Here is a 14,425-nt window from a genome sequence, read left to right as displayed (position 1 = left end):
TAACAGGTTTGTAATTCCTGGTCTTCTCTCAAGCTCCTTTCTTAAATAGTGGGATAATACTTCTAACTTCCAAATCACAAGAATCATTCCAGAATCTATAAAGTTTTTAAAAGATAGTCACCAATGTATCAACTCTCTCTATAGCAACCTCCGTCAAAACTTTGGATGAAAACCATCAGGTCTGAGGGATTTATCAAATTGCAGCTCCATTAATTCCAACAATACAAACATTAATTTTCTTCAACTTTCAATTTTCCATAGCAACTTGGATCTCTACTTCTGGAATGTTGTCTAGATTCTATTGCATTTGGAAATGGAAGGTTTCAGGTCTGAGGAGTCAAGAATGGCAGTGAACAATTGTCAGCAAATTATTTATGATCCTTTATGATCAAGGGAATAATTGAGGAAGCAGCTGAAGATGACCTTGGACATCATCCTGAAGACCTCCTGCAGTAACGTTCTCAAGCTGAGATGAATGACCCCTAACAATCACAATGGACTCTTCTGTGTTGATTATGACTAAAAGTGGAGAATTTTCCTCGTGATTCCTACTGAATCTAATTTCGCTACAGCTTCTTGATGCCAAACTGCCAAATGCGACCTTGATGTCAAGGGCAGTGTCCCTCATTTCCCTTAACTTCAGCTAGTTTGTCAATGTTTGGATGAAGGCCAGGTCAGGAGACAAGCGGGTCTGGTGGAATCTAAACTGAAGCATAATGAGCAAGTTACTGCCACTTGTTAGTACTGTTCATGACAACCTTCATCACTTTGTCGATGATTGAGAGTAGACCGAATGAGGGTGTATGTGATTGGGTTAGGTTTGTCCTGCTTTTTGAGTACTGAGCATACCTCAGCAATTTTCTACATAGAGTTATACAGCATGAAAACAGACCCTTCAGTCTAACCAGACTGAAGCCAACCAGACATCCCAATCTGACCTGGTCCCATTTGCTAACATTTTTTGTTTCTTTATTCATTCGCATCGGCAACATTCATTGTCCATCCCTAATAGCCCAGAGGATAGTTAAGAGCCAACCACATTGCTGTGGGATTGGAGTCACATGTGGGCCAGACCAGATAAGGATGGCAGTTTCCTTCCCTAAAGGACGTGAGCGAACCGGATGGGTTTTTCTGCACAAACGAGAAAGGATTCATGGTCATCATTAGATTCTTAAATCTAAATATTCATTGAATTCAAATTCCTCCACCTGCCATGGCAGGATTTAAACCAGTGTCCCCAGATTGTTACAAGATGTCTGGACTAATTGGCCCATATCCCTATAAATCCTTTTAAACATTGTAATTGTACCCACCTCCACCACTTCCTCTGGCAGCTCATTCCATATATACACACATTTCTGTGTGAAAAATTTATCCTTCAGATGCTTTTTAAATCTTTTCCCTCACAGTTTAAACTTGTATCCTCTCCTTTTGGACTCCCTCCATCCTAGCAAAAAGACCTTGGCTACTTACCCTATCCATGTCCCTCATGATTTTATAAACCTCTACAAGCTAACCCCGCGATCTCCAAAACTCTAGGCAAAAATGCTCCAGCCTACTCAGCCTCTCTCCATAACTATCATGAAAGCAATAATCACAGTTGCACATAGTTCGAACTGATAAAGAACAACAGTTGAACAGCTATCTTACATCCAGATTGTCAGAACAAACGTAATTGCATGGCTAGGTAGATGTCAGTCTGGAAACTGTACTGGAATAGTATGGCTAGGGGTACGGCGATGTTCTGCAGCACATATCTTCAATATATTGACATAATTTTGTCAGGGTCCATCGTCTTTACAGTATCTAGTGCCTTCAGCCATTTCCTGATATCATGTGGAGTAGACCAAATTGGCTGAAGGCTCACATCTATGTTGCTGGGGCCCTCTGCAGGAGGAGGAGACAGATTGTCCAGTCTGCACTTCTGGCTGAAGATGCTTGCAAATGCTTCAGTCTTGTCTTTTGCACTGATGTGCTGGGCTCCCCCAACATTGAGGATGGAGATATTTATGAAACCTGCTCCCTAAGTGAGCTATTTAATTGGCCATTCCCATTCACAACTTTCTATGGTCGAACTTGAAGTTAGATCTGGCCCATGCCTGCCACATGTTACAAACACTGCCTAACATGCAATTAGCCCTGTATTGTTTCACTAAGTTGACGTCATGTTTAGTTATGTCTGTGCTGCTCCTGGTATGTTACCTGGCACTCTTCACTGAATTTAATTGATCCCTGGAGTGGAGGATATGCTAGGCCATGAACTTAGAGACTGTGGTTGAACACAATCTTTCTGAAGTCCCACAGCACCACATGGATGTATTTAAAATCTGTACCATTTAGCATGACAGTCATGCCACACAATACAACAGGGTGTATCCTAAATGTGAAGGCAGGATTTCCTCTATCCAAGGAAGTCTTACCAACATTTTCACGAGTAGATACAACTGATTGGTGAGACGAGGTCAAGTCTGTTTTTCCATTTGATTAATTGTTGTGGTTCTGTTCGCCAAGCTGGGAATTTGTCTTGCAAACGTTTCGTCCCCTGTCTAGGTGGCATCCTCAGTGCTTGGGAGCCTCCTGTGAAGCGCTTCTGTGCTGTTTCCTCCAGCATTTATAGTGGGCCTCCTTCACCACCGCTCCCTCACCACCAGATGCCTGGAGGAAGAACGCCTCACCTTCCGCCTCGGAACACTTCAACCCCAGAGCATCAATGTGGACTTCAACAGTTTCCTCATTTCACCTTCCCCTACCTCACCCTAGTTCCAAACTTCCAGCTCAGCACTGTTCCCATGACTTGTCCTACCTGCCTATCTTCTTTTCCACCTATCCACTCCACCCTCCTCCCCCCCCCCCCGAGACTTATCACCTTCATCCCCTCCTCCACTCACCTATTGTACTCTATGCTACTCTCTCCCCACCCCCACCCTCCTCTAGCTCATCTCTCCAAGCTTCAGGGTCTGTGCCTTTATTCCTGATGAAGGGCTTTTGCCCAAAACGTCAATTTTACTGCTCCTCGGATGCTGCCTGAACTGCTGTGCTCGTCCAGCACCACTAATCCAGAATTGAAGTCATCCAGCCAGACAACATTCCTTATTTCCTTGTCCATGATCAATCTGATGCTGTGAGCCTTCGTGTCAATGTCTAGGACACCCACATTAGCTTTTTCCTGACTGCATACCAACAGCTCACCACTTCTCGTGTCTCACTGACAGGACAGATACAAGGATGGTGATTCAGTGTCCAGAACATAAGTCATTCTCACAGAGAATTACACAAAGTGGAGAGGGTTCAGGAAAGATTGATCAGGATTCTGCCAGAATTGGAGTTTGAATTATAAGGAAAGGCTGGATGGACTGGCACTTTTTTTTTAAATCTCAGCATGAGAGATGGAGGGATGTCCTTTTAAAATCACGAGAGGCATAGATAAGAATAATAGCAAAGGTCTAAGGTGGGGCAGTTCAAAACTAGGGCACATATTTTAAAGTTTGGAGATGAAAGATTTAAAAGGGTCCTGAGAGGCAACTTTTTCACACGTGGATGGTTTGTATCAGCAATGTACTGCCAGAGGAAGTGATAGATGCAGGTACAGCTACAATATTTTAAAAAATTTGGATAGATACATGAAGAAAGGATTAGTGGGATATGGTCCAAATGCAAGTGGGACTAGTTCAGCTTGGGAAACTTGGTCAGCATGGACGAGCTGGACCATTATGCCATTTTAAACTAATCCTATCCGCCTGCACATGGTCCACATCCTTCTATTCCCTGCTCAGATGAAGGTCCAAGGTGCCTCTCAACTTTGCGATCAGATCTGCTTCTCCATGCTCAATGCGTTCCAGGCACTTATCACCCTTTATGTAAAGAATTGCCTTGTACATCTCCTTTAAACTTTCCCTCCTCACCTCAAACCTCTGCCTCCTAATAACATTTCTACTGTGGGAAAAAGACTCAGCACCCCTCAGCTTCCAATGCTCTACTGAAAATGATCCAAGTTTTTCCAACCCCCCCCACCCCCTTTACATCTAACAATATCCTGGTAAGAATTTTTTGTATTCTCTGCAAAGCCTCCACACGTCCTTCCTTTCATGCAAAAACTGCACACAAAACTCCAAATGTAGATGAACGTTTTATACAGCTACAACATGACTTGCCAATTTTTATACTCAATGTACCAAATGATGGAGACAAGCATGCCAAATGTCTTCTTTATCGCCTTATCCATGTGTGTTGCCACTTTCAAGGAGCTATTGACTTTCACCAGAAGATCCCTTTGTATATCAGTGCCCCAAAGAGCCCTTGTCATTTACTAGAAACTTTCCTCTTGCATTTGACTTCTCAAAATGCATTACTGATCAAATGGGCCAATGGGCTGAGGAGTGGCAGATGGAGATAAATTTTGTTAAATGTGAGGTGCTGCATTTTGGAAAAGCAAATCTTAGCAGGACTTGTACACTTACTGGTAAGGACCTGGGGAGTGTTGCTGAACAAAGAGACCTTGGAATGCAGGTTCAAAGTTGCTTGAAAGTGGAGTCACAGTTAGATAGGATAGTGAAGGAGGCATTTGGTACGCTTCCCTTTATTGGTCAGAGAATTGAGCAGAGGAGTTGGGAAGTCATGTTGTGGCTGTATAGGACGTTGGTTAGGCCACTTTTGGAATATTGCGTGCAATTCTGATCTACTTCCTATCAGAAGAATATTGTGAAACTAGAAAGGGTTCAGAAAAGATTTACGAGGATGTTGCCAGAGTTGGACAGTTTGAGCTATAGGTAGAGGCTGAATAAGCTGGGACTGTTTTACCTGGAGCATTGGAGGCTGAGGGGTGACCTTACAGAGGCTTATAAAATCATGAGGCATGGATAGGATAAATAGAGAAAATCTTTTCCCTTGGGTAGGGGAGTCCTAGAGGGCGTAGGTTTTAGGGTGAGAGGGCAAGATATATAAAAGGGACCTAAGGGACAACTGTTCCATGGAGAGGATGGTACGTGTATGGAATGAGCTGCCAGAGGAAGTGGTGAAGGCTGTACAATTGCAGCATTTAAAAAGGATCTGGATGGATTTATGAATAGGAAAGGTTTAGAGGGATATGGGCCAAGTGCTGACAAGTGGGACTAGATTAGACTAGTATATATGGTTGGCATGGACCAGTTGGATCGAAGGGTCTGTTTCCATGCTGTACGTCTCTATGACCTCACACTTGTCCAGATTAAATTTCATCTGTCATTTCGCCACCCAACTTTCCACTGATCTAATTCCAGCTGAATCCTTTGATAACTTTCCTCACTATCCACAACTCCACCAACTTTCATGCTGTCTGCTCACGTATTCATCAGACCACCACCATTGTCATCCAAATCATTTGTATATACTTCAAAACAGAAGTAACAGCACTGATACTGGCAGAACACCACCAGTCATAAACCTCAAGTCAGAAAAACATCTCTCCACAACTACATTTTATTTTCTATGATCAAGCTAATTTTGCATCAACTTACTAACTCGCTGTGGATCCCATGTGACTTAATCCTCTGGACCATGAGGTGTCGTCCCGTATCCCCCTTCAGTCGAAGCAAAACTCTCAGAGAACAGAGTAGTTTTACCCCCTTTATTCCAGGCCCTGGAGGGAAATCAACCATGTGCACAGAGATATGAGTTCACGGTCTTCTATGGAAGAGCAGTTTCTAAATGAATTATATAGTCATGTTACAGGGAGGAGCATCCAGATGAGGCAACATACATATTGATTGGGTGACTGTTACAGTGAGTGTTAATAGTAAAGATTAAACCATCTGCTGTTTACACAATGAATGTTCTTAACCTTACCTGGTTTTACATAATGAATACTTTTCACCTTGTTAAACTGACCTTGCATAGTGAATTCTTCCAATATTGTTAAATGAATCTACATAATGAATGCTTTTCCACCTTGTTAACCCATTACTCTTGCCTCCAGCACCCCATTGTTAACTGCATGTTCTTTTCTGATCTGAGTCATGCTCAGCTGAACCTCTTGTTTCACAAACTTAACTCTTTCCCTAACTGCTCGTCCTGAAACATTCTCCAAGGGACCTTGTCAAATGCTTTCGTAAAGTCCATGTAGACTACATCTTTTGCCATACTATCAATCATCTTCATCACTTCCTCAAAAATCTTCCTCAAATTTGAGATAAGACCTCTTCCACACAAAGTGGGGCATGGCTATTCTTGAACAAATCCATTCTTTCCTGATAGGTCTACGGAGTCAATATTTTTCAAATGTCTCAGTTGTGCTAGGTGATGCTTTTCAGTGCATTTCTGAAACTGCTTAAAGAGGCATCAGATGTAGAAGAAAAACAGCATAAATTTAAACCAAAATCCATGTGTTGGATCATGTTTGTAGAGGGTGGGATTTTTCAGTGACATCAGTTTTGCGAAATGCAAACAACTGCCGACAGCTACCAATGTTTAACTGACATCACAAAGGAAAACTTTCAGGTACCATTGTAAAGCAGGTTCGTTCTTTTTAAGAGATGGCTCTGCATAATTAAGAAATGTGTCATTAAGGAGATTAGTGTGGAATCTCATAAGTCAGTGAGTAGGGAAGAGTAGTAGAGCTTGGTCAGGCATCAAGAACTTTGAAACATATTGGTTTAGATAATTGAGAATATGTCTGGAATAATTTAAAATTAGCAATCCAATTTGCAAACTGTCACTTCTATTCTAGTTAATTCGATCAGGTTATCACAGAAAAAATGATACATTTAAAGAAGAATGATGAAGCTCAATTGGTCAATTTAATTGGGCACTTAGACTAGATCAGCATTGCAGTTAATAGACAATGACGAAAACAAAGGGCAAATATAGCACTGAAGAGTTAAACATGGAGAAATCCATACTTCACTTTCCATCTTGGATGAGACACAACATGAAACTAGCCATTTTTAACAAAGCTGCAGAAACTAATTTTCTTGATGGATATTCTTGTGCAGATGGCTTCATAACTTTTTTTAAGGATGACAATGGAAATTGTTATTCTTTAACTTGGGAAGGTAAGAAATTGAAAAGTGTTATTAAAAATATTTTGGTTGCTAGAACATGAGTTCTCATGGGAGGCATTAGATATGAGATTCTAATTGTCAATTATTCAGAGAAATTCTGTTCACCAAGATTTCTGAAGACAATGTATGTACTGAATATTATGGAAATAATTGTTCATTCTTGGCTATTCTACATTATAATTTGAGCAAGCAGGGATTACTAACTAATTGGCTTAAAAGCAGGAAAGAAAGGATAATCCTAAAATTAAATGGGTTGATGCAAGTCAAATTGTTTATTTCACACTTCTCTTTACAGCTCTCAGCATGTACAAATAAATTGGGAAATTAGAGGAGGAATCATTTGCAACATAATGTTTTATACCAAATAAAGAAGTTTGTGTGCTTAATTACGTGCAAGTGTGGGATTAACTGAAGATTTATTTTTGCCCCTACATAAAGATGTATGTCTGTACATAAATGTTTAAACCTGTAAAGATTTGTAACAGTTTTATTGTTCACCAAATAGCTTTCTGTAGTACAGCAAGATAGAAACCATCAGACCGTGCCTTTACCTTCAGTGCCACTGTTTTATTTATGAAACTGTTTTCTTGATTATTTTAACTTTAGCAAACTCCAGTCCTAGATTTACTATTTTGGGACTTTATCCTATCCTCTGCTTCAAAGCAGGGCCCAGGAATTGAGTGTACATTCAAGTCCACATCTCCAATTGTACTCTGTTAGGAGTAGCAGAGTTTGTAATTTCTGTTCGTGCTTCTGTTTTAAGGACTAACACAAACTCTTATTTATTTGCAATATTATCCACACATCTTTGATGAGGCCACCGTTGACTACTCTTCCTCTTCTAATACAATTGTAAACATGTTAGTCTTGACAATGTAAGTGTTTTGTTAGACACTTTTCTTTTGCAGCTCTCACTATCCTTTTTCGTCTCTCTTTAATGCCCTCTACATACGAAAAGCTTCTAAATAAAAGCAAATGCTTATTTTGTTAAACATGAATGCTCTAATTCTACTGTTCTGGTTTAACTTCCAGTAATGTCATAGGTGTATACTGTTACAATATGGAAACAGAACCAAATCAAATTAGTCTCCTTCTCCACGTATTCACAACACAATAAAATTAAGATACTCAATGACCTGGACAATTGATCTTAATGGTTCCGACCACGACTTTGTGAATGCTCAATACTAGACACCAAGTTTATAGCTCAGACAAAGACTTAATTTATGATCAATATAGTACTTTAACATAGCAAAGTTAAACCACAAGGTAATCCAATTAATGTTTAAGATTTAAACCCAATCCTCTTTAATTCTAGCCTCCATTCTCACTCAAAAACAGACAGACACAGTTAAGGCATAAATTACGAAAGAAAAATAAATGAGCTGGAACTAGCCAGTTCACTTGAACTGTTTCCATGATTCATACCATTACTGGCATATAGGATTACATCTTGTTTGGTTTCTAACACCAATGCATCCAAATATCTTCCGGCAGGCTTTGAGGAATATTCATTTAATTCTTATATCACAGCGTATTATCTGAACTTTCAGTAAGTTGATTGAGGGGACAACCAGGGAAAATCCAAACCACTGTCTTCTAGATTTTGCAAGCAGAATCCTTCTAACCCAAACACAGTTCAAAAACTAGTTCAAAACTCCAACTTCTCCCTGCCAGACTGACCATCTCCCCACGAGGTCCAAATTAACACTCAGCGTCTGCCATCTGCTTGAGCAGGAGGCCTCTCCAGAATCGTACCAATTAACGTTCAGGCCTGGCTTCAGAAACAACTAACAGCTTGTTCATTCATGTTTTTAAAAAAACCCACAAGCTGCTGCGCCAAAGGTCCAAAGTTCAAAGGTCACTTTCAGCTCTCAATTTACAGTTCACAGCTCTAAACCAAATATGTTTAAAAATACTGTAAAATCGTGAAAAATCAGCAAACATTCGAACAATACCCAAGAACTAATACTTACTATTTAATAGTTTGTATAGCTGACAGAGGTAATCCAGCAATCATGTACCCATATCTGAATAATTTGATACTCATTACTGTTAGAGCTTAAGAAGGTAGACCACTTGAGCACATTACCTCTAAGCAACCATTGCCCATGAAGCAATAATCAAGTATGAGTTACTGCTTTCAAGGGAGGATGGAAGGCGGCACATGAAGATAGAGTACATCATACCTGAAAAGCCCTTGATTTATCACCAAACAACAAACCAGATTAACTAATGAGCATAATCCTATTGGAACCACAATCCTGTACTTTTTCATTTCTCATGCTTCCTTTCTTTTAATTTCTGTATGTCTGCTCTTCAATTTTCTTTCCATTCCAAGACAAGTAAGTAAGAGCACTTAGCTTTGTGCCCAAAGTTTTGAAGTGTGTACAAGTACTTTCCCCTCCTAAAAGGGGAACAGGAGCTCAGAAAAAGAATTCGAGAAACAAGCCCTATGAAAAAGCAGGCCCCAACCGGAAGTGAAGAAAATGATTACACTATTACATTTTGAAATCTTGGAAGCAACTGACATACTTACACTCGAATTTTGACAAAGTGCCAGATAACTTATACATATGTAATATTCTCAATTCTTCATGACTGGTGTAATCAACTTATAATTGATGACACCTAATGGACATTCACTCCACACTCACATTCAAAAATCATATTCATACATGCCTTTTATTTAAAGACTCACCTTACAAATATAGACACCTAAATTTAGAGGACTGTTATTTTTGTCGAGTAATTTAGAATATAGGGAGGAAAAATAGAATGAAGGCAGAGAAATGTCACAATGAACTGTTACAAATCTGGTGTGAACACTGCCCTCCAACTACCAGGATTCACAGCATGTCACTGGACAATGTAGATCAATTCTCATATCTTGGGAGCTTTCTCTTTTTGAGGGCAGATATCAAAACGAAGCTCACTGTTGCCTCCAGAGTCATGATTTAGAGATGCCGATGTTGGACTGGGGTGTACAAAGTTAAAAATCACACAACACCAGGTTATAGTCCAACAGGTCTAATTGGAAAGCACACTCACTTTCAGAGTGCCTGATGAAGGAGCAGTGCTCCAAAAGCTAGGGTGCCTCCAGAGCGCCAGTGTAAGCTTCAGCCATCTGAGGAAGAGAGCATACAATGACAAAAACCTCAAACACAGCACTAAAGTAATGGCTGACAGGGCAAAGGTGTTAAGAACTTTCCTGTATGGATTAGAAACATGGACAATGTACAGCAGGCACCTTGAGGAATATCACCAGCAATGCCTTTGCAATTCCAAACTGAATTAGTACCACTTGCCCGTATTTGGTCCATATCCCTCTAAACCTTTCCTGTCTATGTACCTGACCAAATGTTTTTTTCAATTTTGTAACTGTATCAGCCTCCACCACTTTCTCTGGCACTCGTTCCATATGGTGTGTAAAAGCTGCCCCTCAGGTCCCTTTTAAATCCTTCCCCTCTCACCTTAAACGCTGTGCCCTCTAATTATGGACTTTCCTACCCTGGGGAAAAGACCTTGGATAATGCAGACTATCAATGAGCTGAATTTGTGATTGTCATGGAATTATGCCACGTGACTATCATACAGATGACTGGATAACCAGAAAGCGATGAACACAAGTTCTATGTCTAAGTTTATAAGAACAAGATAAGTGACTGTCCAAAGACACGCAAGCAAGTTTTAATGAGTAAATTGATCAAACAGATTTGAGACATTTGCTGATGGTCAAACTGATTATTTCCTGGAGAATGGATAGTATCAAGATTTGAATGCAGAGCTTTTTGGTGAGACAACAGTATAAAGCAACTCTCTCAGAATAAAATTAGCGAGTTCAGAGGAGGTTGTCAATTGCATCAACCATTCTGTACCCAAATTTTCTGACAACTGGAAGACAAGTAGAAAAACAAATTGAAAAGAGGATTTTAGAAAAAAGTCTACAAAGGGATAGAGATAAGTAGTGAGTTGGAGAAGATGGCAGATGGAATATAATTTTGACCCAATGACACTGAAAAAAAGTCAGGATCATGAGCAGTATGAAGAGGAATTTGTAGGTGGTGATGTTCCCAGACATCTACTGCCCTTTGTCCTTGAAGGTTGTATAGGTCGAGATTTTGAGAAGGGCTCTTGAAGGAGCACTGATGAGTTGTTACAGTGCATTTTGTAGATGCCACACGCTGTTGCCATTGTGCATTGCTGGTGGAGGGAATGAATGTTCAGGTGAGTAGATGAGATGTCGATTAAGCAGGCTGCCTTGTCCCAGATAGTTTCCAATTTCTCACGTGTTATTAGAGCGGAACCCGAGGTTCAATTTCTTTTAAACTGAAGTCTCTATTATGAACATTCAAGGACTATTCTTTTTAATTTAAGGGCTACTTTTACATTCTCATTAACTCCTTTATAAGATGTTGCACTCACACTGTAACAGTACCTTCTGCATTTTATCTACCTGTTGCATTCCCTGAAGGGGCAAGTGTACATGCACAACAAGGTCCCTCTGATCCTCAGTGCTCCCCAGGGTCCTACAGTTCAGCACGTATTCCCTTGCCTTATTTGTACCGCATCACCCTACAATTATTCAGATCGAATTTTATTTGGCACTGGTCAGCGCAACTGACTATCCCTTCTGTAATCTAATATTCCTCCTCAATATTCCAATTTTCATACCATCCACAAACCTACTGATCAACTGTCCCTCATTCAAATCTATATCAATTATATATACCATAAACAACAAGGGCCTTAAGAGTAATCCTCTGCAGAACCCCACTGGACACAGGCTTCCAATGATAAAAATACCCTTCATACATTATCCTCTCCTGCCATCCACTCAGCTAATTCTGGTTCTTACTTGCCAATATTTCATGTATCCCACGAACTCCTACCTTTTTCATCATTCTCCTATGTGGTATCTTATCAAAACATTTGCTGAAGCACAAGTACTTTGTGTCAAATGCATTATCCTCACCTACTCATCTCTTCAAAAACTTAAGTTTTGTTTTACAAAACTATGCTGACTGTTTTTGATTAATCCCTGCCTCTTCAAGTGCTTACTAATTCTTGTCTTCAACCCCCAATCTCTCAACTATAAGCTTTAGGTGATGTAAGAATGCATTTCTTGCATTTTCCTCTCCACTTACTACAACTCAACTCTTGCCTGTTTTTCATTTTAAATGTTGAAAAACTAAAGCCTGGCATAGCTGTTGAAAAATGGAATGAACTATAATTTACTTAATATTACTGATTTCTATCACAAGGTTAATCTTGTATGTAATAATGTTTTTAACTGTGATTTGTGTTTTAAGTCGTATCAGAGATTGTTCGAATTCAGTGGCAAACACAATGCAATAAAACAGAAGGCTGGACTGTCTCCAATTTTTTAAAAATCACATAACGCCAGGTTATAGCCCAACAGGTTTGTTTGGAAGTACTAGCTTTCGGAGCAATGCTCCTTCATGAAACATTTTATAAATTCCTACTTGGGAAATAGAACCAGTCTGACTCAAGACTGGGATACAGACAGACACTAACCTCACATCTTTAATGCAGTGTATGAGCAGAGATGTCACTTTTTTTTAATAAAACCTAAACTATCTTGAGAATGTGATTTGAAAGAAGTTCTGGGATTTACGTATGAATGAACTGAAACCTGCAACCCATTCTAAAAGATGAAAGACTTACAGGCAACCTAGGTTTGTTCAATATATCATACCAATTGCATGATACTGTAATCTTTTGCTATAATTTCTGTGTCTTATGATCCTCTTCCAAAGCTACCGGAAGGAGCAGCGCTCCAAAAGCTAGTATCTGTACTTCCAAATAAGCCTGTTGGACCATCACCTATTGTTGTTTGATTTTTAAACTTTGTCCACCCCAGTCCAATACCACATTTGCCAGGAAAGACAAGGTGACAAAATTTTAATCAAAGTAAACTTAAATGATCAAACAAAATAAGTAGTGCTGGATTAAAATGCTTCAGAATACAATGTTAGAATGTAACATTCAACAGAATAATTTTAATGGGACCAGTTAAACTTCAGGCATTGGTAATAGCAGTCGCTGATTAAGAAAGTCACATCTGTCGCCGTTTTACCTGCAATGTTTATTGCTCAATGTTAAGTTCATAAAGGCATTTTAGTAAAGTGTTTTTTTCTTTTTCGCATGTACTTGTTTACTAACTACATCCCCTGTCAAAATGTAGCACCTCTCCAGTAAAGATTCAAAACAACAAAGTTGCTCGATTGCAACAAAGCAAGTCAAGAGACAAGAAAATCAGTGAGTAAAATACACGAAGCAAATATAAAAACACCAATTACACAAAGGTGAGATGATGCAGATTTAAAATCTAAATTTCATTACTGTTTTCATAGATCATAGAACCCCTACAGTATGGAAACAGACCATTTGACCCAACAAGTCCTCAGTGACCCTCCAAAGAGCATCCCACCTAGACCCATTCTCCTACCCTATTACTCTACATTTATCCTTGGCTGATGCCTCTAGCCTACACATCCCTGGACACTATGGGAAATTTAGCATGGCCAATCCATCTAACCTAACCCATTCTTTGGACTGGGGGAGAAAACCAGAGCACCCGGAGGAAACCCACGCAGACACAGGTAGAATGTGCAAGCCCGTCACAGACTGTCAGCCGAGGCTGGAATCCAACCCAGTCCCTGGCACTGTAAGACAGCAGTGCTAAACACTGAGCCATCATGCTGCCCCATCACAGTAAGTGTTTACCAGGCGGACACCGTCAAAGGCTCCCTGAAAAAAAATACTGTCTTGCCACTATGGGAAAACCTTTCCTAAAAATGCCCAAATTGAAGCCGCAGCATTTGCAAGGAAGTTACCAATTTCAATAATCTCTAACTGGCTAATGTGGAGACCAAGTGGAAGCCGCATTCGCATATTTGAGCCTTCACATCCTCCACTTTAGCAAACACCTGTATTATTCAGTCACTTCCAGACCTATATCACCAGAGTAGAAGAAAGTCATCCTTGATCTTGAAGGAGTGCCTAAAATAATGACAAATCAGAAGGCTGTCATAACTCTGGAAATCAATTTTCTGAGTTAGATATTGCCAAAGTTTAGAGGTACTTGTGTAGTACCTATTCAATTATATACAAAATGTATTTATAGAGACCCTCTGTGAGATTTAAAACTGAGTCTGCAGTTAATTAAAAATAATTTTGGAGTAAGTATGTAGCTAACAGAAGCCAAAAGATCAAGTAAGCTGCATGAATTTTGTCCATGTGTACTGAAGGTCAGTGCAGCAATCAACAGCATTACATTTTGACGTCAGTGTGCAAGTCATGAGAACAGGATAATGAGGAACCTGATGGAATTTTGTTTAGAACAAATTATGGCATTTTACATAAAA

At 39.8% G+C, this 14,425-nt stretch overlaps 1 protein-coding gene across 2 annotated transcripts in view; it reads right to left on the bottom strand.

Moving 5' to 3' along the window:
• LOC140491323 (E3 ubiquitin-protein ligase rififylin-like) overlaps nucleotides 1-14,425 on the bottom strand; it is a 101,645-nt gene that overhangs the window by 58,980 nt on the left and 28,240 nt on the right. Inside the window, exon 3 of one of the 2 annotated variants that reach the window (XM_072589337.1) lies at nucleotides 5,493-5,614. The exons of the other annotated variant lie outside the window; for it this stretch is intronic. The gene's annotated coding sequence lies outside the window, so the exon portion shown is untranslated. The remainder of the gene's footprint in view (nucleotides 1-5,492; nucleotides 5,615-14,425) is intronic. 2 annotated transcript variants of the gene reach the window in all.

This window comes from Chiloscyllium punctatum, chromosome 19, assembly GCF_047496795.1.
Source record: "Chiloscyllium punctatum isolate Juve2018m chromosome 19, sChiPun1.3, whole genome shotgun sequence".
Taxonomy (NCBI): Eukaryota; Metazoa; Chordata; class Chondrichthyes; order Orectolobiformes; family Hemiscylliidae; genus Chiloscyllium; species Chiloscyllium punctatum.
Note: the sequence above shows the minus strand (reverse complement) of the source record. Positions and strands in the feature narration are given on the sequence as shown.